Raw genomic sequence first — 25756 nt, 5'->3', positions numbered from 1 at the left:
CAGCTAGTGTGTCTATTTTTATCGGGCAACTAACTGGTTTGGTTCTGATCTGACTGATCCAAGTCAATGGATTGTGTACAGATTTTGGAATAAAATATAAAAATTACTTTTATGCAATATTGCCAGAGAAATGTTTGGCATTTGGGAAAGGGGGAGATTGGCATATGTTCTTGAGAGTATCATAAGAAAAAATAACCAAGTAGTAACCGTAACTCAGATATAAGGCATGTGAATTTTGTGTTAATCACAGGTTGAGTACTCCTTATATAAAATGCTTGGAACCAGAAGTATTTCAGCTATTTTAGGATTTAGGAATATTTGCATTATATTCACATATTCATAATGTGGGATGGGACCCAAACCTAAACACGAAATTCATTTATGTTTCATATATACTTTATACACATAATATGAAGTAAATTTTATAAGCATTTTTTAATAATTTTGTGTATGAAACAAAGTTTCGTGGTATGGAATTTTCTACCTGTATCAGGAATCAGGTCAGCACTCAAAAAGTTTTGAATTTTGGAACTTTCCAGATTTCATATTTTTACATTAGGGATGCTCAACCTGTATAGCACAAGTGTTTGCTAAATAAGCAGTAAGAAGGGCCAGCTCTGTGGCGCAGTAGGTTAATCCTCTACCTGCAGCGCTGGCATCCCATATGGGCACTGGTTCTACTCCCAGCTGCTCCTCTTCCGATCCAGCTCTCTTGCGGCCTGGGAAGGAAGTGGAGGATGGCCCAAATGCTTGGGCCTCTGCACCAAGTGGGAGATCCAGAGAGGGCTCCTGGCTCCTGGCTTCTGATCTGCCAGCTCCAGAAGTTGTGGCTATTTGGGGAGTGAACCAGTGGATGGAAGACCTTTCTCTCTGTCTCTCCCTCTCATTGTAACTCTACCTCTCAAATAAATAAAATTTTAAAAAATAATAATCAACAAGAAATAGAGGCCAGGAAGATACCCAAATGCTACAGCCTCTAGCTACTAAGAACCACCATTTTTAACACCTACTCAGTTCTGCTCCAAAAGGGACCTTTGCTCTTTTTTTCCTAAAAAGTCTGATCCCTTCTTTTTCACTAACAATGTTGTGCTAAATGCCCAGGAATCACTCCAGTGGAATTATTTTCAAAGAGGCTCAGAATGTTACTACTCTGGAATACAAAGCAACAAAACCCTAACAGGTGTTTTGGGCAGGGGGATGAATGAGGAATGTTACCCTGGAATGAGAAGGAAAGTTCCCATCATGGCTCTGAAGAGACCAAATAGGTATGTGCTTATTCTCTCAACTTCTAGATGGTTGAAAATAAAACTGTATATGAAATATGCTTCCTTGACCCAATTAAAAATGTAGAGCACTTCCAAACATTTTTTGAACTATTTTAGCAGTACCTCCCACACCCACCACTTTAAAGTAAAATAAATAACAATTAGTTCACTCTAACCATGATGAAAATAGTGGCAACTTTTATTGACCTGGTTTTAAATGCCTCAAGAATATGGTACAGATAGTTTCTTTGAAAAAATTTAGGTTTTCATTAACTGAGAAAGGACTTTTCCCTCTAACCTACATAATATTACTGAGATGTTATAATATTTCAAATATATTTATCAGATAATTATCAGACATATTATATGGATACTGTAGCCTTATGCACTGCCTTGGAAATCACAGCTCCACAAAACTGGAGGATGGCAGAATTTTCCTGTTCAGAGCCAAGGGTATACTGATGCGATGTCATTACTCTTTGTCTATTCATGATTCCTTTCATTTCTGTCATAATTTTGACAGTTGTTTTAAGTCCAAAATGCTAGAGAGTGACTATAATGGTTCTCAGTTTCCCCTACACTGCCACAGCACCTGTAACTATTTTAAACTTTCTACCTGTACACTTTTTTCCTCTTATTTAGTGATACTCTTCTCTTTCCATCACCTGCTGCTGCTCCTTTCTCTTTTTTTTGCCTACACTGTCATGACTTACTGCCTGGTTTTCTAATCACTGCCTGTTCTTGTGCCCCCAAGCAATTAGGTACTCATACCTTCCCCTTGCAGTTCAGGGTGCCACTCACCATCACCCAGGCCAAAAAGGACTTCACACCAAGAGAATTAACAAAGCCTCTGACACAAACTCTCAGAGCAATGCTTCCACAGCCCCTGCAGTCATCAGAGATCCCTGCGCTTAGGTGAGCCATCAGCACCACTCCAGCCTGGGAACTCTGCTTTTAGAGAAGATTGGTTCTGCTCTAGGTTCCTAAGCTCCTGGTTGTCCAATTTTAGCCCACCCCTGCCTCCTATCTGCAGAGCCGATCCTCATTCTTTCCCCTCCAAAACACGCCTAAGCCCTTTACATATTAGCAGGAACCATCCAGTACCCTCCTTTCCTCTTCATTTCACTCTCTGCCTTCTCTACATGTTGGAAACAAACTGCAGTCATAGGACACATAACAACATTTCCTACATGACAAGCCTTATAGACCATTGTGATCCCTAAGATTGTAATGGATCTGAAAACTTCCTGGGCCTAGCGATGTCATTGGATTGTGTCCCAGAGTCATGCATACAGATAAAGAGATGCGGAGGGCCAGGTGGTGTGGGAAGCACCAAGCCACCCTCCAGGAACTTGTCCCTGTTCAACTGCCCAGAATAGACCCTAAGCAAATCATGTAAGGTTTTTCTGGAAGCTTCATTACAGACTGGACTAAATCATCGGCTCTGGTGATGAGCTGAAGCTCCAGTTCCTCTCTGCCCTCCATATTGGTGGATGGGGTCCAGGGTTCCAGTGTTCGGATACTGCAGAGGTCTTTCCTGTGACCAGATCCAATTCTGAAGCAATTTATGGGTCCCAGCCCCCAGTCATTGCCTTAGAATATAAGACGCTTATCAATTCAGAGACGCCAAGAGTTTCAAGAACTGTTAGGAAACGGGATGAAAACCAGATACACATTTCACACTATCACAGTTTCCTCCCTCTCTGCCTTGACCGTCTTTATCGACTTCTCCAGGCGCGCCTTACTGTTTTTCATCACTTAACTGTCAGTCTTCCCATGGCGTCCATCGTTAGCCGCTTGCCTTTTCTCCCTGAAACTTCACACACTTCCTAGGTGGACTCACCAGCAGCCTCAGCTGGTAATACTGATGTTCCCACCCAGTCACACATCTGCAGCCCAGATTTGCCTCCTGAGCATCTGCTCTACCTGTCTTTACTCGGGCCCAAAGTCACCTCAAATGTCCCAGATTTAAATGATGCAAGAGCAGGAGCATCTCACGTTGTACCCCGGACTCCCACTCCACACCACGCATGGGTATGGAATACGTCAAGAGTGAAAGTGTCTTGTCCCTTCTGGGCCTTTTCTTTTTCTTTTTTTTTTTTTTTTAAGATTTTATTTATTTATTTGAAAGTCAGAGTTACACAGAGAGAGGAGAGGAAGAGAGAGAGAGAGAGAGAGTGCCTTCCATCTGCTGGTTCACTCCCCAAATGGCTGCAACAGCTGGAGCTGCGCCAATCCAAAGCCAGGAGCCAGGAGCTTCTTCCAGGTCTCCCATATGAGATCAGGGGCCCAAGGGCTTGGGCCATCTTCTACTGCTTTCCCAGGCCATAGCAGAGAGCTGGATTTGAAGTGGAGCAGCCGGGACTCCAACCAGCACCCATATGGGCTGGTTGTGTGGAACACATGTCCCATATGGGCTGCAGGCGGCGGCTTTACCTGCTATGCCACAGCGCCGGCCTGCCTTCTGGGCCTTTTCTTCAGTTGTCAACAACTTCCAGACCCTCACTTCAGAGGCCTTTCAGTCAAGTGGACAGTGATCATCAAGCCTCATTAACACTGTGATACAGATGTAATACTACTTTTCCCAAAAGTTCTGGTACTTTTCCCAAGGGATCTGGGAAGAAACTAATCAATGCCAAATAACCAGTAATTCTATTTCTGCCAGAATGGGAGGAGCATCTCCCTAAGCAGCCCCATGACTGTCTCACCTAGACCTCAGAACCTTGGCCTCTATCCCTCTTCCATCCTCAAAACAACTGGTTCAGACCCCATGGCTGACACCCACGTCTAATGCTCATCCATTAGAAAGACTAGCATGTCTTCACCTTCACTGTGAACTGGAAATAAAAATGGAGGATTCTTCTGCCCACCTATCCCACCTGTCCCTGTCCTGTACCACCACCTTACTTCTCCCCACTTCTCATTACTCTATTTCCTGCCAAAGCCTGGCCCACATCCAGAGCCCAGCCTGTGGCCATCTATGAATCCTAAGCTTTAGAATAACAGCTCATGCTTTGGAACTGGTCAATACTCTGAAAACGTGCTTTTCTGTAATTAATGCACTTACTGCTCATCACGTCACAAGTCCTGGAGCAGTTTGGAAGCATTAGACTACAGGTATCAGAAAATCCTAGCTCAAACAACCTAAAGCATTAAGAGCATTCTCAGCTAACATAACTGGGACTCAGGAAGAGTACCGTTTGCTCAACTACATTCTCAAGCCTCCAGGCTCTTTGATCTCTGCTCTCCTCCTAGTCAGTACTGTCCTGTTGATGTCTTTATTGTCCACAGACAGCTGTCAGAGGCAATTTTTTGCACCATACTAACTGTATCTCTTTTTTGAAAAGATTTATTTATTTATTTATTTATTTATTTGAAAGAGTTACAGAAAAGGAGAAGCAAAGATGGAGAGGGAGATCTTCAACATCCTGGTTCATTCCCCAAATGGCCACAATGGTCAGGGCTGGGCCAGGCAGAAGCCAGGAGCTTCTTCAGGGTCGCCCATGTGGGAGCAGGGGCCCAGGGACTTGGGCCATCTTCTTCTGCTTTCCCAGGCCATACCAGAGAGCCAGATTGGAAGTGGAGCAGCCTGGACTGGAACCAGAGCCCATATGGGATGCTGGCATTGCAGGCAGCAGCTTTACCCACTACACCACAGATCCAGCCCCAGCATCTCTTCCAACAGCAGAAGAAAAGCAGGGGGAGCCCTACATCCAGGTGTGGAACACATGTCCTTTCCCGACTGCTGATTAAACTAATACGGGACAGCTACTCATTGCTGGACCAGTAAGAGTTACAAAGTAGATGTCCTGATTGGCTTCAGTCAACCAGCAATCCCCTCTCAGAACTAGGGAGGTACGGAAGACCTATACAAAACTGTAGTTCCATTAGAAAACAAGGCTGTGAAAGCATGTAAGCAAAGGCACAAAAGGGAAAAAGGTCTACCTGAAGCCGTTACTATTATTGTCCTGCTCTGTATGTTAGGAAAGTCAGGAACTCACCAAAGATCGAAAGCTACTTAGTGGCAGACAGGTATGTAAATGCATGTACCCTCACTCCAGTGTCTGAGATAGAAACTCCCACACTGGGATACCCGGTCTGTGACCACACAGAAACTTTTGGTGACTGGAATTTAGATATCATATGTACAGCTTCAAAAAGACAAAGTGCTAATCTGATCATTCTTGGTATGAAAGTTAATTAAGGGGGCCAGCACTATGGCGTAGCAGGTAAAGCCACCGCCTGCAGTGCCAGCATCCCCTATGGGCGTCAGTTCAAGTCCCAGGGTTCCACTTCCAATCCAGCTCTCTGCTACTGCCTGGGAAAGCAGCAGAAGATGGCCTAAGTCCTTGGGCCACTGCACCCGCGTGGGAGGCCAGGAAGAAGCTCCTGGCTCCTGACTTTGGATTGGCACAACTCTGACCATTGCAGCCATTTGGGGAGTGAACCAGCAGATGGAAGGCTTGCTCTTGCTCTCTCGCTCGCTCTCTCTCTCTCTCTCTGCCTCTGCCTCTCTGTAACTCTGCCTTTCAAATAATTAAATAAATCTTAAAAAAATTAATTAAGGATGAAAATGCTTTTCATGAAAGTATGTATTACAAAAGTAAAGTTTTTTCCCTTCTTTAGGGGATGTGAATTGATAAATTATTAGAAAGCAAACATGATTTTCCCTTTGAAAAGAGTGTGGCTTGGTTTTCTTGCAGCTGGATTCACAAGTGATTTTCTGATGTGAATCTGCTGTATGATATTTGTATATTTTGTGTTGTAATTGGCCATGTAAAAACCACATAATGACAAAGTGTTACTAGGTTCAAAGCATACTCCAAATTCAACTGTTTCCTAACACTTTTACCACCTCCATTCTGGCCTAAGACTTCATCATCTCTCCTGGATGACTACAGTAGCCTCTGTAAAATAAAGACGCAGAAGAGAGGAGCTGGTTTGGAGAAATGCGAGAGGACATTTTCCTTTTGCCATGGTCTTGGGTAGAGAGAGCCATATGTAATTCTGGCATTCAGGAGAAAGTTCCTGAGTGGAGATTTAGGAAGGTTCACTTTAAGTCAATTTACTCACGTATTTAGGGATCCCAGGCCCTTTGCTTCCAGAAAGCCACCCCTTCTTCACATATCCAAACTTCTGGTAATCAGGGACAATGCCTGGGTAACTCACGATCACAAAGTTGCCTGGCTGCCCATGTCCCCAGCAGGTGAGTGAGCAGTACCTCTGTCTCTGTCTGGACCCCTCCTTCCTTTCCTTTCTCCTCATTTGTCTGTATATTAAGGTCCAGGAGAATCCTGGGGCTCCCCATAGGGTTCTTTCTTTTCAAAAGCCCCTCATTTTACTTAACACTCAGAACAGCCCAGCCAAGCTCCTCATTTGAGGGACACGGTTCATGGAAGGGCTGTCTTGGGGCCGGCGCTGTGGCAGAGCCTATGGCTACAGCATCTCATATGGACATTAGTTCGAGTCCTGGCTACTCCATTTCTGATCCAGCTCCCTGCTAATGTGCCTGGGAAAGCAGCAGAGGATGGCCCAAATCCTTGGGCCCCTGCATCCATAAGACCCGGAAGAAGTTCCTGGCTCCTGGCTTTGGATCCACCTAACTCCAAGCGTTGCAGCCATTTGGGGAGTGAACCAGCAGGTGGAAGAGACCTCTCTCTCTCCCTCCCTCTCTCTCTCCCTCCCTCTCTCTCTCTTTCCCTCCCTCTCTGTAACTCTGCCTTTCAAATAAATAAATAAATCCTTCAAAGAAATAAGCTGTCTTACATCTAGCTCCATCCCTGGACTAGACTTCCCCAAAGTCAGCACAGGCTGTCCAGACCTCAGCACCAGGCTCACCCAGGAAAGCTCCTTCTGGGCTAAATAAACTCATCTGGAGGAAAGGGGACAGCACACCAAAGGCTGCACACAGTATGCAGCTTGTTTTATTGGATAACTTCGCATAGTCTGGTGAGGACAGACTAGACCCAGGACTTCAAATGTCTTCACCAAGAGCCAAGACAAGACTTTCCCTCCATGTTTCTCAGGAGAGACCATCCTTTATTAGGGACAGTGTGAACTCCAATGCGATTGGAAACGGTCAACCAACTGGACAGGGAAAGCCAGAGCAGCCTCAGGAGAGATGGTCGCACTCACCCTGCTGATGGAAGACACGCAGCTGGCGCTGAGATGCAGTCTAAAGGAGGCAGCCAGGTCAACCTCCGTCAGGGGCTGGCCCTGCACACGCTGCAGCTCCTCATGGCCCTGTGAAGGGAGCACCCAGGATCATGACTGGGGCCCCAGAGCAGGCCAGGATCCCCACCAGGGGACACTACAAGCGAGGATGTCACCCCAGCCCAGGCCTCTCCAAGTGACCCTTGCCACCTCCCCACTACCTTCCTGCAAACTGAGTTCATGCCACAGAAATGACTGTGGCTCCAGGTCCCCCCACCCGCAGTGGACTCAGGGCACCACCCAAACTCCCAGTCACCCAAGCAATTCTCCTACAGCCTAGGACTCCATCCTGTGCCAGGACTCCATCACTGACCAGTCACAGTTCCACAAGGAGACCCACCTCGGGCCCGAGTGCATGAGTCAGGGCTCCCCCCGTTGCAGATCATGTCCATCAGCCACTGCCGGGCCCTAAGTGGTCCAACGATGGTGACGCAGGTCTGACCCGTGGCTGTGAACCCGCGCTCCAGCTGAATGAGGGTCTGGCTGTGCACCTCGATGCAGCGAAGGTGGGCGTCCTTGTGGCCTGTGAGCAGAAGAGGTGACAAAAGAGGTGTGTGAAACTCTGGTGTTTCCGAGATGCAAAGGTGACCCTGGGGAAGGAAACTTAGAAAGGGATGGGAAGGAGAGGAAGGCTGGTAACCCCCAAGAGAGGGATGGGGAGGGGGTGTGACCACGGAACACCCACTGAATATTCGCTCCTCCTGCTCTTCGTTGTAAACTACCATTGGAGCATGAAAGTTGCCAGGGACCGTCCACCGTGGCTTCCTGCTGAGAGTGCTCCTTCCCATGTCCTGCATCGCTCCCACCCGATTCAGAAGAGAGAAGGTCCAGAGACCTGGCTGAAAAATACTCGGAAAGTGAAAAAGGGCCCAGGCCCTGCAGCAATCCACCCCCATGACCCATCCTACCGAGAATAGCCAATCACTGGAGCCCCTCCCAAGAAAAGCCATCCAAGTAATTGCTTGCTCTCGGTTTAACCATTTCATCCCAAACTAAGTCATCTTATCAGTGTTGCCTTTCTGATGCCCATTGAGCAAAAATGTTCTTCCCTTTAATTTCAAAGCATTTTGAAATATATTTGCTGGCAATAAACCAGGGCAGGGGTTGAGGGATGGAAGGTGCTGCCAGACCAGGAAGGTTCCAGAATGGGCTCCCTAGATTTGGACAGGTACCATCAGCCAAAAGATATGCAATCAAACAAAGCTAGCATTATTTACTGCAGTGCAGTAAATGCAGAAACGTAGGCCTTACAGGAGGCAGTAGAGGGCAGCCTGTTACAGACTTTGTCTATGTGATTCTAAGGGAAGCAGAGCCCAGTTTTCTAAAATAGAGAAATCCAGCAATTACCTTGACAACATTTTTCTAGGCAGTGGGAAGAGTAATGGGGTCTTGATTGCAGAGATCATGGGCTTTATCTGGTCTCAAACAGCTTCAGAGTAGACCTCTTATGTCTTGCTCCATCGCAATCAGTGAGTAGCTGACTGACTCAAATGGTTTGCATCAGATCCTTATGTTTGATAAGAAATTTCATCAGTGTTTTCCAGAGAAACAGAACCAAAAGAAGTATATTAGGAGACTGGCTCTCATGTTCACAGAGAGAGGTTGAAAAGCTTTAGAGTGGTCATCTGCACACTGGAAGCCCAATAGCAATAACTCAGTCCAAGAGGCCAGAAGCCTCAGAACCCAGGAGACCAATGGTACAGCCCGCAGTCCTAGGACTAAGGCCCACAAACATTCAGGAGGTAGTTGGGGAAAATCCAAAAATCCAAGGGCAGCCACAGCAGCAAACACACCCACATCACAAGAACCAGAGACAGTTTTTCCACTTTCTTCTACTTCCTGTCCCATCAATTCCACTCTCACGGTGCCTGCCCACATTGAAGGTGGGTGACCCCATCAGTAACATGACCCTCAAGCCAACCGCTGGAAATGCCATCATAGACACATTCAGAGGAATGCTTTACCAATTCTACAGACTTTCCTCAGTCTAGTCAGCACATCCAAAATTAGCCATCACACTAGGGAACATTAGATTTTACCTTCCAAGATCCTAGATGTTATTTCAGTTTTCACACCCAACTTTTGAGCCAAGGCAAAGTTAGTCCTCTTTCAGTGGCTGAGTTCAAATCCAGTGCATTGTCAGAATCCATTGATCACAAGTTTGTTTGGACAACACTGTCTGCATCTGCATATAAGTAGTCTCTCTGTGTCTTCTGTTGGACAGAGATGTTGAATCATCTGAAAAGACAAAGATTACACAGTGGCATTTAATCCTGGTCAGGATGCACTGGCAAACTCAACACTAGTCATTACTAGCAATGAAATAAATACTAATCCCACTAGTATGCTGCCAAAACAAGGACCTAGATTTCAAAACCAGGCCATGACTGCATGTCCCAAAATCCATCTGAGTCTGTTCCAGAGAGCTAGATCATGTTGTCTGATAATCTAGCCATGAAACAGCTCCATGTACCCAGTGATGCTTTAAAATGGTGCCACAAGTAGTGTTTCCATAGGACAAACCTTTGCTGGCTAACCAAAGGCTATGCAATCATCCATCCATAACCACCCTAAAAACTTAATTTAAACCAGTTTGATGGATAGCCAAAGGAGAGGTAGTGTCATTTATGGCATCTGCTAGTTTTGGACATGGTTCTTAATTTGTTTAAAAGGCAGAAAAGCAGAGAGGGAGAGAGACAGCCAGAACTTCCATTGACTGATTCACTCCCCCAAGTATTCACAGCACCTAAGCAGGGACAGAGTCAAAGCCAAAAGCTGGAAACTTGACGTACGTCTTCCACATGGGTGGCAGTCACCAGCTGCCTCAGCCGTCACCATTGCCTCTCAAGGTCCGCATTGACAGGAAGCTGAAATCTGGAGCCAGGGCTGAGAGAAAAAAAGAAAAAAAAAAAAAAAAAAAAAAAAAAAAAAACCAGAGACTTCAAAGTGGAGCATCTTAACCTGGGCTCTTAACCACAAAGCCAAATGCCCAACCCATGGACCATCTTTCAAGGCTGTATTATTCCTGTCGCAATGGACAACTGAAACCCAGTGGACAACTGAAAGTTTCGGTCAACTCTGCTGAGAGCTCAACCAAGCAGTTCATTCTTGTCTCCTTTAGGTCTCTGGGGATCTTTCTCAGAGAAACACCATTTCCTGTAGAAGTAGGCCTGGGAAATATTTTTAAATTAATATTAAATTGGTATTTATTAATACAGATTTATAAATGTTTCTCCACACTACACCAGGGAGGTTTGTGTAACCCTCAGGTGAAAACCTGATGTCCCAATATGAAGCGGAACTTTACTCTTTCTTGTATAAACGATTTGAGTGGGGCAGGGGGCAGCAAGGAATAATATTACTTATCACAGTGAGAGGGGGACAATTACTGATCTGTCAACATGTGAAATTACCTGACTAGAGGCTGAGAAATCCCTGAAGATAAGACTAATACATCAAACAGGGCCAGCATTGTGGCACAGCAGGTTAAGTCACTGCCTGCAATACCAGCATCCCATACGGTGCCTCTTCAAACTGCTCCACTTCCAAACCAGCTCCCTGCTAATGCACCTGGGAAAGCAGCAAATGATGGCCCAGGTGCTTGGGCCTCTGTACCCACGTGGGAAATCCTGATGGAGCTCTGGCCTTTGACCTGGCCCAGCCCTGGCTGTTGCAGCCATTTGGGGAATGAACCAGTGGATGGGAATGCATGTGCTCTTTTTTCTCCCTTTCAATATACAAATAAATGAATATTTTAAAAAATTGAAAATAATTTTAAAAGAAGACTAACACAGTCAGGATAACCTCAATCTACAGTTGATTAATGTCAGCAGAAGTATTTTGTTATTTGAGATCAACATACAATGTTTTTAAAATTTGTGAAAGTGTCACAAAATGGAATCATTGTGACAACTCTTTTAAAAAATCTGATAAATAGCCAGCACTGCCGTAGCTCAATAGGCTAATCCTCCACCTGCGGCGCCGGCACAGCGGGTTCTAGTCCTGGTCGGTCGGGACGCCAGATTCTGTCCCGGTTGTTCCTCTTCCAGTCCAGCTCTCTGCTATGGCCCAGGAAGGCAATGGAGGATGGCCCAAGTGCTTGGGCCCTGCACCCGCATGGGAGACCAGGAGAAGCACCTGGCTCCTGGCTTTGGATCAGTGTGGTGCGCTGGCCGTGGCAGCCATTGGAGGGTGAACCAATGGAAAAGGAAGACCTTTCTCTCTGTCTCTCTCTCTCTCACTGTCCACTCTGCCTGTCAAAAAAAAAAAAAATCTGATAAATAAATCCAAGAGGTTATGAAGGAAGGGTTCTTATAACTCATGATTGATGAGGCCCTGTCCAAAACACCACCTTGCACACAGGGAGAAAGTTCTTCCTTTCGTTGGTTCACCCCCCAATGGCCCCTACGGCTGGTGCTGCACTGATCCGAAGCCAGGAGCCAGGTGCTTCCTCCTGGTCTCCCACGCAAGTGCAGGGCCCAAGCACTTGGGCCATCCTCCACTGCCTTCCCAGGCCACAGCAGAGAGCTGGATTGGAAGAGGAGCAGCCGGGACTAGAACCCGGCGCCTACAAGGTATCCCGGCCCCGCAGGTGGAGGATTAACCAAGTGAGCCACGGCACCGGCCCCCACAATACCTTTTACAATCCTCCACCTTTGTATCTTTAAAAGTCTTCCAGGCGTCAACCCCTTTGAACACGCTCATGGCACAGGTATACCCTCTGCGAGGCTTGCTATTCCCAAATAACACCGTTGGGCTTTGTAGAATCTCTAATATTGCTAGAATGTCCAGTTTGGATGGAAATGAAGGTTAGGATTAACACTGTGAGAAAAATCCAAATTCCAGAAGGGACCTGTGAAAGAAAATCTGCCTTTTGCTGTTTTAAAAGAAACAGCTGTGAAAAAACCCTCACTCATCAATATTTAAAAGCTTTGGCCTTTCCCTGCTCCTTAGCTCTGAGGCTGAGGAGCGTGGGAGCGCGGGAAGAGGCGGCCGGGAAGAGGGCTCCTTCCCCGACCAAAGGCAGATGGCTGGCTCTGCTGGTAAGAGCGCCTCCGAGGAACCCAGCGAGAAAGCCCGGGCCCCCACACGGCGCGAGAGCACCGCAGCTCTTCCGGCGGTAGCAGCGCTCCAGGCCTACTCCAACCCCTCCCGCCGCTCCAGCTCCAGCCGAGGCTCCTCCGGCTCCCCGAGCCCTTCCCGACGCAGACGCGACAGCAGGTGGCGCTCGCGCCCCGAATCCTAACCTAAAAGACGAAAGGAGAGGAACCGGCAGATGCGGTCCCTAGACCCACTAAGGCGCACACTGGGAATCTCACCAGGAATGTGACCAAGAACCACACCGTGGAGATCTCTTCCACCTGCGGGAAGACTCAAATGACGACAGGCTGTTTCTCCTCTCTCTCCAACGGCTGGCTCGGCCTGTGTGGAGTTTGAGAGTCTGGACGAAGCCCAGGAAGTGCTGAGACACATGGATGGAGAACAAATGGATGGCCAGTTCATAGCTACCACTGTGCTGGCTCCTAGCCCTGGTCATGACCCCATCCCCTTGCACTTCACCCTTACCAGGGGAATGCTGCCATAACCTCCCATGTGGTGTCCCAACTCATCTGATAGCGTCTGATAGGCGGGGCCACCGAAATTCACACCCCACCCCGGATAACATCACTTTTCTAGCCAAGCAAGGGTCGATAGGAAAGGAAATTCCTCCAAGGCAGCAATGGAGACGCGGCCTCTGCAGGACGTTGGTTCCCCCTCTGCAGGACGTTGGTTCCCGCTCTGCAGGAGGTTGGTTCCCAGTTGTGCCTTTGAAGATGGCCTCCAGGTGTATGGCCGGAAAGCCCACCTATTTCCGGTTCCTGAGAGTCCTTTCAGTAACAAAGCCAGCGGGGTGGAGCAAGTTATTTACATGTCTGCAGGTGACCTGGGGCCGATCCATGCCCTGCTGGCACCCTTGCCCTTGCTGTGCCGTCAGGACCCGGGCCTGGGCCTGGGCTACCATGCAGCCAACTGCAGTCTGCGGCAGGGAGGGCTGTGAATGTGTTTCTGTCTCTCCACGTTCACTCACACCCTCACTCCATGACCTCCCTCACTCCCTGAAATGGGAGCATGATCTGAGAGCCTGTTCTGCAGGGTTGTCACACCTGCCATTCATGATGACCGTGCTAGAGTCCTGGACAGCATGTACATTGTTTTTTTGTTTGTTTGTTTGTTTTTAGGATTTGTTTATTTATTTGAAAGGCAGAGTTACAGAGAGGCAGAGAGAGGTCGGTCCTCCACCCACTGGTTCACTCCCCAAATGGCCACAATAGCTGAAACTGAGCCAATCCGAAGCCAGGAGCCAGGAGCATTCTCGGGGTCTCCCCTGTGGTTCAGGAACCCAAGGACTTGGCCATCTTCCACTGCTTTCCCAGGCCACAGTAGAGAGCTGGATCAGAAGTGGAACAGCTGGGACTTGAACAGGCCGGCATATGGGACACTGGCACTGTAGGCGGTGGCTTTATCGGCTATGTGTGGCCACATACGTTGTTTTTTTTGGTGTGGTTTTTGTTGTGTTCATTTTGAGTTTTGTAACTTTGTAGCATTTTAGATAAATTTCTGTTTGTACTTTGTTATGTAGAATGAAATAATTGTGTTGAATAAATCTAGGGTTAGAATGCAAAAATAATAATAAAATAACAGTATAGTCTGAAAAACACACGGAAGTTTTGCGTTTCCTGAGGTGGTGAGGTGGCAGAGAAATGCAACAGAAGACTGAGATAAAATGGGAAGATTTCTGAATCTTGAAAGCTATTGCTTAGCCTGTAGAGGGCACCAAAGCTAATAAGGCCCATTTTAAAGGCAGGCAGAGATCATCAGAAAAATTGTCTTGGTTTAGTGAACGAAACAGCCTGCTGTGTCATCAGCAGCTCGATCCGAAGAACTTGGTTTGTTGGAATGCTTCCAAGGACCATGCGTCTGGGGAATCCCATTTATAGTTTCCCAGTGAATCCCTTCCATGGAGGCCAAGCTTAGTATTTCCTCAGAATTTTAGTTTTAGTTTCTTCCAAAAGACTCAGTCTCTAGATTTTTAATCATAGAGGTTCATTCAGTGGCTGTCTGGGGGAAGACTGTTCTTACCTACTGATGAAAAACCTAGACACGCAGTCGGTCATAGTAGTGCTTGTGTTATGACAGGATACAGGTTCAGATGGCAACTCCTACAGGCCTGGATCCCAGGAGGAGTTGATCTCATTGGCATCAAGGCCAACAGCAATTCTCAGGCCCTGGAAGGTTGAGTCAGAGAATATTTTCTAGTTTAGTTTTAGAAAGCATTTTTTCCCAAATATTCATTTAAGACAGTGAGGACTTTAATTAAAAGACATTCCTGGCCGGCGCCTCGGCTCAATAGGCTAATCCTCCACCTAGCGGCGACGGCACAGCGGGTTCTAGTCCCGGTTGGGGCGCCGGATTCTTTTCTGGTTGCCCCTCTTCCAGGCCAGCTCTCTGCTGTGGCCCGGGAAGGCAGTGGAGGATGGCCCAAGTGCTTGGGCCCTGCACCCCATGGGAGACCAGGAAAAGCACCTGGCTCCTGCCATCGGATCAGCGCGGTGAGCAGCAGCCATTGGAGGGTGAACCAATGGCAAAGGAAGACCTTTCTCTCTGTCTCTCTCTCTCTCTCTCACTATCCACTCTGTCTGTCAAAAAAAAAAAAAAAAAAAAAGACATTCCAAAATGACTCTTCAGGGACAGCCACCATGAAATGTGTGCCCCACATTACTGAGAAATGTTAGAATTCCTTAGGTCCAAAATGACCAGCAAGCAATTTTATCATCAGAACCTTGGCTGTCCATCAGGAACAGCTTCGATCCACCCTGTAAAAAAGCAAGCAATGACCCAAACATACAAACCAATGAAGGGGCAATTGTTTTGGTCAGTTCCACCTGTTTAGCACAGTGATAAAATGAATCGCGTGCTCAGAATTCAGTCTCTGCATCTTGAATGAGTCTCCACTTGTTTCTACATGGCTACCGTTTATGTAACAGCAAAGTTTCTAAAAGTTCTTTAATTTCTTGCCATTTTTAATGGGATTTCCACCAGAGGTCAGAAAACAACTGTACTTTCTAAGTTATCTGAAATAGACAAACCCAGTAGCATACCTACCGCCTGCATAAATATTTGATTTTTTTTTTTCAATTTATATTCATCTACATGAAAAGCAGAGAGAGAAAGAATCTTTTACCTGCTGGTTCACTCCTCAAATGCCCACAACAGCCAGGGCTGAGTCAGGCTGAACCTAGGAGCCAATAACTCCTTCCAGGTGGGTAGCAGGGGCCCAAGCATAAGAACCATCACTGGCTGCCTTCCAGAATGCATTAGCAGCAAGTTGCATCCGAAGCAGTGTAGCTGGGACTTGAACAAGGCACTCCCATATGAAATGAGAACATCCCATGTGGGGACTTCAGCTACTGTGTCACAAAGCGCACCCTCCATATTTGTTTTTAAATCCCTTGTTAGCAGGCAAGCTTGAGTGGGGAAGGATAATGCAGCCATTTGAGCTGATTGAACTTCATAGAGAAGCATGTATTCTAAAGTAGTTTGGAAAAATACTCAAAAATTCTAGTTGAGCTTTTTAGTATAAACCAATAAGAAGCGATAGTCAATAACCTTAGCCAAAGGAGTTTCTAAAATATCTGGGCAGAGCATGGATTGGTCCCTAAGACAAGACAATTCAACAGGACTTGTTAGTAAAATGGTGTGTCTTATCTGTGGCACCATCTATGCCCCAGACACCATCCTAGGCACTAGCCCCCACCACCATTGCCAGAAGCCAGGTGACCCGATGGCCCAACCACCGGTGTCAGCTCCATCTCTACCCTAATGGAATTTGTTGCTTCTACTTCCCTGCCTGCCCCCCTTCAAAGGTTTAACAGGACCTATTCCCAAGCATGTGCTCTCTCTCTCTCTTACTCTCTCGCCCTCTCCCCCCACCTGTCGGACTTCCCCCACCCGACAATAAATCTTTCCTCTAATTCCAGTGTTTTGTGGCAGCCTTCAAGACTGCTCCCTCTACAAATAAGAAGAATAGGCGCATGATAGAGAATGAGGCTGGGTACACCCATCCAGGGACTTCCACTTACTGATGAAGTGTGTTATAAAAGTTACTAGCTGGGGGCTGGCGCTGTGGCACAATGGGTTAAAGCCCTGGCCTGGAGCACCAGCATCCCGTATGGACTCCAGTTCGAGTCCTACCTGCTCATCTTCCAATCCAGCTCTCTGCTATGGCCTGGAATAATTAGTAAAAAGACAGCCCAAGTCTTTGTGCCCCTGCACCCACGTGGGAGACCCGGAAGAAGCTCCTGGCTCCTGGCTCAGATCGGTGTAGCTCCGGCTATTGTGGCCAATTGGGGAGTGAACCAGCAGATGGAAGACCTCTCTCTCTGTAAGTCTTTCAAATAAATATTTTTAAAAAAGAAAGTTACTAGATGATAATTGACAAAGACTTTTGTAAAATCGATGTGATGACAGTTACTGTTAGCCTATATAAATAAGCAAGAGACATGGCCAGTGCCGTGGCTCACTAGGCTAATCCTCCACCTACGGTGCCGGCATTCCAGGTTCTAGTCCCGGTTGGGGCGCCAGTTCTGTCCCGGTAGCTCCTCTTCCAGTCCAGCTCTCTGCTGTGGCCCAGGAAGGCAGTGGATGGTGGCCCAAGTGCTTGGGCCCTGCATCTGCGTGGAGACCAGGAGGAAGCACCTGGCTCCTGGCTTCGGATTGGCACAGCGCCAGCCGTAGCGGCCATTTGGGGAGTAAACCAACAGAAGGAAGACCTTTCTCTCTCTCTCTCTCTCTCACTGTCTAACTCTGCCTGTCAAAAATAATAATAATAAGCAAGAGACCACTTTAACTTTAGAAGTACACATCTTATAATTAACTTGAAGACAACCCTTTCATTTTGATTTTTGGTTGTTTTTTTTTATGTTATTCTAACTTTGATAACCAGAAGAACACTGAGAATATGTTTGAGTTATTCAAAATTTGGAGAACAGCAACCAAACCTAGGAATATAACTCTTTGCTTGATGTATTCCTTTATGTATTAAGTGAGCAATTAAGTTTGTTAAGAGTGATTATTCTCGGGGCCGGCGCTTGGCGCAGCGGGTTAACACCCTGGCCTGAAGCACCGGCATCGCATATGGGCACTGATTCAAGACCCGGCTGCTCCACTTCCAGTCCAGCTCTCTGCTGTGGCCTGGGAGAGCAGTAGAAGATTGCCAAGTACTTGGGCCCCTGCACCCACATGGGAGACCCAGGGGAGGCTCCTGGCTCCTGGCTTTGGATCAGCACAGTTCCAGCCGTTGTAGCCAATTGAGAAGTGGATCATCAGATGGAAGACACCTCTCTCTCTGTGTCTTCTCTCTCTGTGTAACTCTGACTTTCAAATAAATTAATAAATCTTTAAAAAAAAAAAAAATGGCTATTCTCATTTCAGGCATGGGAAGCCAAAACACTGTGGTAAAAAATGACCTAAATGAAAGATCTCTGTAACTGAGATCCTGGTGGAAAGAAGGGGCCATCAAAGAAGGAGGTACCTTTCTCTGAAGGGAGGAGAGAACTTCCACTTTGATTATGGCCCTGTCTAAATACTGACGGAGTTTGTGGACTCAAAAGGCTTCCATAGCCTTGGCAGCTCATGACAAGAGCCTCGGGTGATTATCGATGTCATAAATAAGAGTGTTACTTGTAAAATCAACAAGAGTCACTGTGCACTTACTCCCCATGTAGGACTTCTGTCCTTAATGTGTTGTACTATGAGAATTAACAGTAAAACTAGTTTTCAAACAGTACTTTATACTTCATGTGTCTGTGTGGATGCAAACTGTTGAAATCTTTACTTAGTATAGAGTTGATCTTCTGTATATAAAGATAATTAAAAATGAATCTTAATGAAAAATGAGATGAGAGTAGGAGGTGGGATGGTTTGGAGGTGGGAGGGCAGGTATGGGGGGAAGAAGTTCTATAATCCAAAAGTTGTACTTATGAAATTTATATTTATTAAATAAAAGCTTTCTATAAAAAAATAGAGTGGGGGGGGGGGCGGCTCCGTGGCTCACTTGGTTAACTCTCCGCCTGCGGCACCAGCATCCCATATGGGCCCCGGATTCTAGTCCCGGTTGCCCCTCTTCCAATCCAGTTCTCTGCTGTAGCCCGGGAAGGCAGTGGAGGATGGCCCAAGTGCTTGGGCCCTGCACCCGTGTCAGAGACCAGGAAGAAGTACCCGGTTCCTGGCTTCAGATCGGCGTAGCTCCAGCCGTGGTGGCCATTGGAGGGTGAACCAACGGAAGGAAGACCTTTCTCTCTGTCTCTCTCACTGTCTCACTATATCTGTCAAATTAAAAAAAAAAAAAAGTGGCCATTCCAAGATTCCAAGAAACCCAAACAAAAGACATCTTAAGATATTATTTTTGGACCTTGACAGGAAAGAAAAGAGAGTATGAAGCCACAGCCAGACCAGGTTTATTCAGAAGAATAAAGTCTGGGAGGGGCTCACTCCCAGTGAACGCATGGCCAAGAGTTGCCTGCAAACACACAGTGGAGAGAGCCCCTTCCCTAACAGGCTAGTGGTTTATATAGTATATAAGTGGCAGGAATGAGCTTGGGGGGTCTGAGCGAAAGCTGGGCTGCAGAGACAGAGGGAGAGCTTGGGCTTGTTCTAAAGGTCTTTCGCCATTACAGTGGGAGCTGGGAGGGGTTAGGGCTGAGGTTGAGGCTGGACTCCGGCTGAGCTGCTGAGTGGGGGGAGGGAGCTTGGGATGAATCGGGAGAGCTCAGGCCCACAGCTGGACTCTTCCGATCTGGTGTGTCCAGCAGTGCAGGCGGAGGGGGGCTGGACAAGGCAGGGTGAGGTTGTATTAGCAAGGCAGAGACAGAAATGAGGGTGTGCTTGCTGTTATGTAGGTGAGAGGTCAACATGGATCTGAAGGTTTTTGTCCTTGCTCCATCAGACCTGAGGCTGAGTTTTAGAAAACATTAAGGTATGTGTTAGACAGCAGTGCTAGTGGGTGCACACAGCACACATGAGATCGGGGCTGTATTTTGAAGGTAGAGATGGCAGGGTTTTCTGAATTCACGTTTGCGACTAGTGACTCAAAAACTTATTGATAAAAAATCAACTTGAGGCCGGCGCCCCTGCTCACTAGGCTAATCCTCCGCCTCCGGCACCGGCACCCCAGGTTCTAGTCCCAGTTGGGGGGCCGGATTCTGTCCCGGTTGCTCCTCTTCCTGTCCAGCTCTCTGCTGTGGCCCGGGAGTGCAGTGGAGGATGGCCCAAGTGCTTGGGCCCTGGACACGCAAGGGAGACCGGGAGAAGCACCTGCCTCCTGGCTTTGGATGAGCGTGGTGTGCCAGCCGCAATGTGCCACTGGAGCAGCCATTGGGGGTTGAACCAACAGAAAAGGAAGACCTTTCTCTCTGTCTCTCTCTCACACTGTCCACTCTGCCTGTCCAAAAAAAAAAAAAAAAAAAATTCAGCTTGAGATGGAGCCCTTCCCCCAGCTGTTCCACCTCTCCTTCTGCAGTAGCAGCCTCAGGGTGAGGCTTTCAGGGGCAGGTCCCAGCGTGGACTCTGCTCAGAGCAAAGCTCCGGGTGGCTAACCCTAGTGGACCAGGAAACCCTCCCGTGCCCGCACAAGCGCATTGTAGAGCAGGTGGCTCTCCCAAGCGTGGCAGCAGCGAGAGAACCCCTGTGCCTGCAACTGGCCGGCTGGAGGAGAGCAGCGCTGACCCAGAGCCCGTTCTACCCACCTAGTCCTGGCTTGGCTCCAGTGCCTGTGTCGTCCAACAAGCTTTCCTTCTCAGCATACTTGGATTTGGGTGGTGGCAGCCTGCTGAATGAGAGGGAGCCCTGGGTGGCCCCTTGTGAGACACCCTTGAGACCACACGAGTATCTCCTGGGCGAGCACTTTGCACAGGGTCGGGATATAAAAGCCTGGGCGCTCCCTGCCTGCGCCCTCCACCCTTTCTCCTCTGTCCAGTCTCCACCCAAGTCTCTCTCTCTCCCCCAGTCCCTCTCTCACTTCCTCCCTCCTCCCCTTCCCTAATTCTCACAGGGTTTCTTCTCCTGGAAGAGATCATCTTTTCTCAGAGGAAAGAACTGGAACGAGGCAAAGACAACGATTTCTTGCTACCCCCACCCCCGGGGGTTGGGGGGGACCAGTCAGAATTCAACCCCTGGGAAAGTCAGCGTGCAGAGAGCAGTTGCGTGGGAAGGGCGAGTGGAGGACACCCCGCCCTGGCTGCCGGAGAAGGCTGTTGTCTCCCATCTGACGTTTCAAGTGGACAAAAATTACCAACAATCCAGCTTCACCGCCATTGCTTCTGAGGACCAACAGTCAGACTCTGCCTGTTTCTATCTGTCCTGTGAGGCTGCACTTCAGTGTCAATGTCTGGACTTAGGGGGTTCTGGGGTAAATAACAAAATGTCATAAATAGCTTATTGTTTTCCTTAGGTTCCTTGGTGTGGCCTTTATGTTGGAAGCCAAAAAAAAAAAAAAAAAACAACCCTCCAGTTTCAGAACATTTGCGTCAATCGTGTTATCAGGAACATTGGATCATTGGATTTCTACCTTGAGAAAGATAGACTTCTGGTTAGCTTTGTGTGCATGTTGATATTCACTTCCTGAAAATATAATCCTTTGGTGAAATAAAGCAACCGCTTAGCTTAAAAATTAGTTAAAAAAATTCAGATTCAGTGTAGAAAATTATCTTTAAAAAACAGTAAATGGGGCCAACGCCGTGGCTCACTTGGCTAATCCTCTGCTTTTGGTGCCGGAATCCCACATGGGCGCTGGGTTCTAGTTCGGTTGCTCCTCTTCCAGTCCAGCTCTCTGCTGTGGCCCGGGAAGGCAGCGGAGGATGGCCTAAGTGCTTGGGCCCTGCACCCATGTGGGAGACCAGGAGGAAGCACCTGGCTCCTGGCTTCGGATCAGTGCAGCGCCTGCAGAAGCGGCCACTTGGGGGGTGAACCAACGGAAAAAGGAAGACCTTTCTCTCTGTCTCTCCCTCTCACTGTCTGTAACTCTACCTGTCAAATAAATAAAATAAAAAATCTTTAAAAAAAAATAGTAAATGGAGCTGGCACCCCATAGGCTACTCCACTTCCTATCCAGCTCTGGGAAAGCAGAGGGAAGATGGCCCAATTTCTTGGAACCCTGCATCTGCCTGGGAGACCTGAAAGAAGCTCCTGGCTTCATATAGGCACAGCTCCAGCCATTGCGGCCATCTGGAGAGAGAGCCAGTGAATAGAAGACTTCCCTCTCTCTCTCTCTCTGCCTCTGCCTCTCTGTAACACTGCCCTTCAAATAAATGAATGAATCTTTAAAATAAAATATGTATATATATGTGGATAAGTTCAATAAAAGCAATATAAGTAAAAAAGTAAAGTCTTTAAGAACACTGTACTTTCTGTTGAAACAGGACACAGTGGAGATAAATACTATAAACAACATGAAAAGCCAACCATTTCCCTTCTAAACATGGACAGGAAAAAGTTGTTTACCTATAATCTGCTGTTCTTTGGACATTGGTTTGGGTATTCCCCCAAAGGCTTGTGTTAAAGGCTTAGTGCCCAAAGTTAAACCAGTTATGGTTTCTGAAGGTGATTAGATTTGGAAGGGATCTGACTTAGCCAGGTTGTTAGGGCACGGCCCTAACAATTAAATCATGGTGGCTTTGTGAGGAGAGACCACACAGGCATAGCCAAGCTTATTCCCTGCCTCACCAAGTGATCACTAATCTCAGCTTCTCTGCCATCCTCCAGCTTCTCCAATCCATGAAATCAATGAAGTTGAGGTGACCTTGAACTGTGAAACCCCTAATCATGCCTTAAAATAAGGCTCCTCGATTCATAAGTTGTTTCAGTTATTTTGCTATTGTGACAAAATGCTGATACATGAATAGAAAAATATATCAATGAAATAGAATATAAAAGTTCAAAAATATGCCTAAATATACACATAGAAATTTAATGTTTGGTAAAGGAGCCAATTCAGATTAATGTGGAAAACATTTGTAGTCAATCAATGATGAACAAGTAAATCACAAAAAAACTATTTGAACTATACCTCATATTTTGTTCCCTGTCAGGCCTTTAAGTAAACATTAAAAATGAATCCCTAAACTACCTGAGAAGAAACCATAAACAAATATTTTGTAATCACAGAAAGGAAAAGGAATGAAAAAAGCTCCCAGACTATGAGAAAAAAAACTGGTAAATTTAACCACATAAATATAAAAAATGAGTACATGACAAATATTATCAAAGCAAAGTAAACCACAAAAGATAACCTTAAAATAAATATTTGCAACTCATATTATAAAAAAGCAGTAATTTGCATAATATATCAAGAGAAACTTTAAATCCACAATGGCCGAAATAGTTCACACAATTTAAATTGCCTTTTGTATTGTATATGTATGTGTATATATATATAGATATATGAAGCTATTTAATGCCACCTATATAAATTATAAATATAAATTAATAATATAATAATATAAATGCAAATTAAATAAGTGCCAAGAAACTATTTTTCATCTAATAAACTGAGAAAAATTAAGAGTATTTGGAACCCACTATTGTCAAGGATGTGAGGAAATACGTAGTCATATACATATGCAGTACAAAGGTAAATTGGTCAAAGTCTATGGAAGCAAACTTGGCCACATCCATTCAGGTAGTTTTAGTAATTTGTCCCACAGATAATATTCACAGACATGCAAAATGATGTATGTAAAAGGTGATTCACTGCAGTATTAGAAAAGGTTGAACAAAACCTCAAAGTTCATCAGTGTGAGTTCAATGAAATGATAAATCCACACAATAGCACATGAGAAGCTATAAGACATGAGAAATGTTTACTCCCTAAAACAAAGCCATCTGCAAGATATATCTTTTTTTTTTTTTTTTCAAGAAAAGTGCTCTACAATGTGCTGCTGTATGATGCCACTCGCAGAGCAGGAAGAAATGGTGTAATATGTGCATTCATCTGGGAACCAAGCTTATACAAGAAACAGGGGCCGGCGCCATGGCAAAGCAGGTAAAGCTATCATCTGCAACACCGGCATCCCATGTAGGCACTGGTTGGAGTCCTGGTGCTCCATTTCCCATCCAGCTTCAAGCTAATGGCCTAGAAAAGTAGCAGAAGATGGCCCAAGTCCTTGGGCCCCAGCCATCCATGTGGGAGACCCAGAAGAAGCTCCTGGCTCCTGGCTTTAGCCTGACACAGCCCTGGTCATTGTGGCCATTTGGGGAGTCAGCCAGCAAATTAAAGATTCTCTCCCTCCCTCTCTTTCTCTCCTTCTCTCTGTATTTCTGACTTAAAAAAAAAAAAAAAAAAATTAGGCCGGCGCTGCGGATCACTAGGCTAATCCTCCTCCTGCGGCGCCGGCACCGCCGGTTCTAGTCCCAGTCGGGGCACCGGATTCTGTCCCGGTTGCCCCTTTTCCAGGCCAGCTCTCTGCTGTGGCCAGGGAGTGCAGTGGAGGATGGCCCAAGTGCTTGGGCCCTGCACCCCATGGGAGACCAGGAAAAGCACCTGGCTCCTGGCTTCAGATCAGCTCGGTGCGCCGGCTGCAGCAGCCATTGGAGGGTGAACCAATGGCAAAGGAAGAACTTTCTCTCTGTCTCTCTCTCTCACTGTCCACTCTGCCTGTCAAAAATAAATAAATAAAATAAAAAAATTTTAAAAATTAAAAAGACTGATTGCATTTCTTTTAGTTTGGTTATTTTCTGTTCTAAAGGTACAAGATTTCATATTTTCCCAATGGAAATGTCACCTTAGGCCTTAACAAAATATATTCTCTACTTGGAACAATTTTTTGCCTAACCAATAACTGAATATCAGCTAGGTCATTTTCATGCAAAAAAATGTTGTGTAAGACTTTTGTAGTGCTCAAAATACAGAAAGTGCCTTAGGTGAAAATGATATCTTCCAGAATCCATCTTTCTGTCATAGTTTTGTTTCTTATGGAAAAACTGACTGCAGTTTATTTTTTGTTTTATTTTATTTTTTAGAAAGGCAGAGTTAGAGAGAGAGAGGAGAGAGAAATCTGGGTCAAGCCAAAGCCAGGAGCCTCCTCCAGGTCTTAATATGAGTGCAGGGGCCCAAGGATTTGGGCCTCTTCTGCTGCTTTCCCAGGCATATTAACAGGGAGCTGGATCAGAAGTGGAGCTTCGAGGACTTGAACCAGTACCCAAATGGGCTGTCAGCACTATATGCAAAGACTTAACCTGCTGTGCCCCAGCACTGGCTCCTCAACAAACATTTGAGTGCCTACCATGTGCCAAGGTTCTAGTCTAGGCTCTTGGGAAACATGGACAAAGTTCCTTGTCCTCCTAGATCTTAAATTCTATTTAGGAAAAACAGGCAATAGACAATAAACAGAATGCCATGCATAAGTAAATTATCTTTCCCTCCCTCTGTCTGTAACTCCACCACTCAAATAAAATAGTAATACAGTCCAGCTTCAAAGTAACCACTGCTGTTGAGGAAATGGCCAAGTAGGGTCAGTAACATTACAGGCAACTGTACATTTCTGGGACCGGCGCTGTGGTGCTGGCATTCCATATGGGCACCAGTTTGAGTCCCTGTTGCTCCACTTCCAATCCAGCATTCTGCTATGGCGTGGGAAAATAGTTGAAGATTGCTCAGGTCCTTGGGCCACTCCCTATACCCACATAGGAGACCCGGAGGAAGCTCCAGGCTCCTAGCTTTGGATCGGCACAGCTCCAGCCATTGCAGCCATTTGTGGAGTGAACCAGCGGATGGAAGACCTCTCTCATTCTGTCTCTACCTCTCTCTGTAACTCTTTCAAATAAATAAAATAAAACTTTAAAAATAAAAATAAGTAGAAGCCAGTGCTGTGGCCTAGTGGGTAAAGCCACCACCTGCAGTACCGGCATCGCATATGGGTGCTGGTATGAGTCCCGGCTGATCCACTTCTGATCCAGCTCTCTGCTGTGGCCTGGGAAAGCCATAGAAGATGGCCCAAGTTCTTGGACTACTGCATCTACAAATGATCAACTCGGAAGAAGCTCCTGGCTCCTGGCTTTGGATCAGCACAGCTCTGGCCAATTGGGGAATGAACCAGTGGATGGAAGACCTTTCTCTCTCCCTCTCCTTCTCCCTCTGTGTAACTCTGACTTCCAAGTAAGTAAATAAATCTAAAAAAAAAAAAAAAAAAAAAAAAAAAAGCTACATCTCCTATTTAAAAAAAAAAAAAGAAGAAGAAAGAAAAGAA

At 46.4% G+C, this 25756-nt stretch overlaps 1 long non-coding RNA gene across 1 annotated transcript; it reads right to left on the bottom strand.

Moving 5' to 3' along the window:
• Positions 1–7872: 7872 nt before the first annotated feature.
• Positions 7873–14125, bottom strand: LOC108177342 (uncharacterized). The gene is made up of 5 exons (XR_016233929.1): positions 12797–14125; positions 10271–10364; positions 9518–9716; positions 8164–8985; positions 7873–8001 (listed from the first exon to the last, which is right to left on the bottom strand). It is a non-coding gene; the product is annotated as an uncharacterized LOC108177342 (long non-coding RNA).
• Positions 14126–25756: the final 11631 nt, after the last annotated feature.

Source organism: Oryctolagus cuniculus, chromosome 5, assembly GCF_051225735.1.
Source record: "Oryctolagus cuniculus isolate XC-2025 breed Fujian yellow rabbit chromosome 5, ASM5122573v1, whole genome shotgun sequence".
Lineage (NCBI taxonomy): Eukaryota > Metazoa > Chordata > Mammalia > Lagomorpha > Leporidae > Oryctolagus > Oryctolagus cuniculus.
This window is presented reverse-complemented; position numbering and strand designations above follow the sequence as displayed.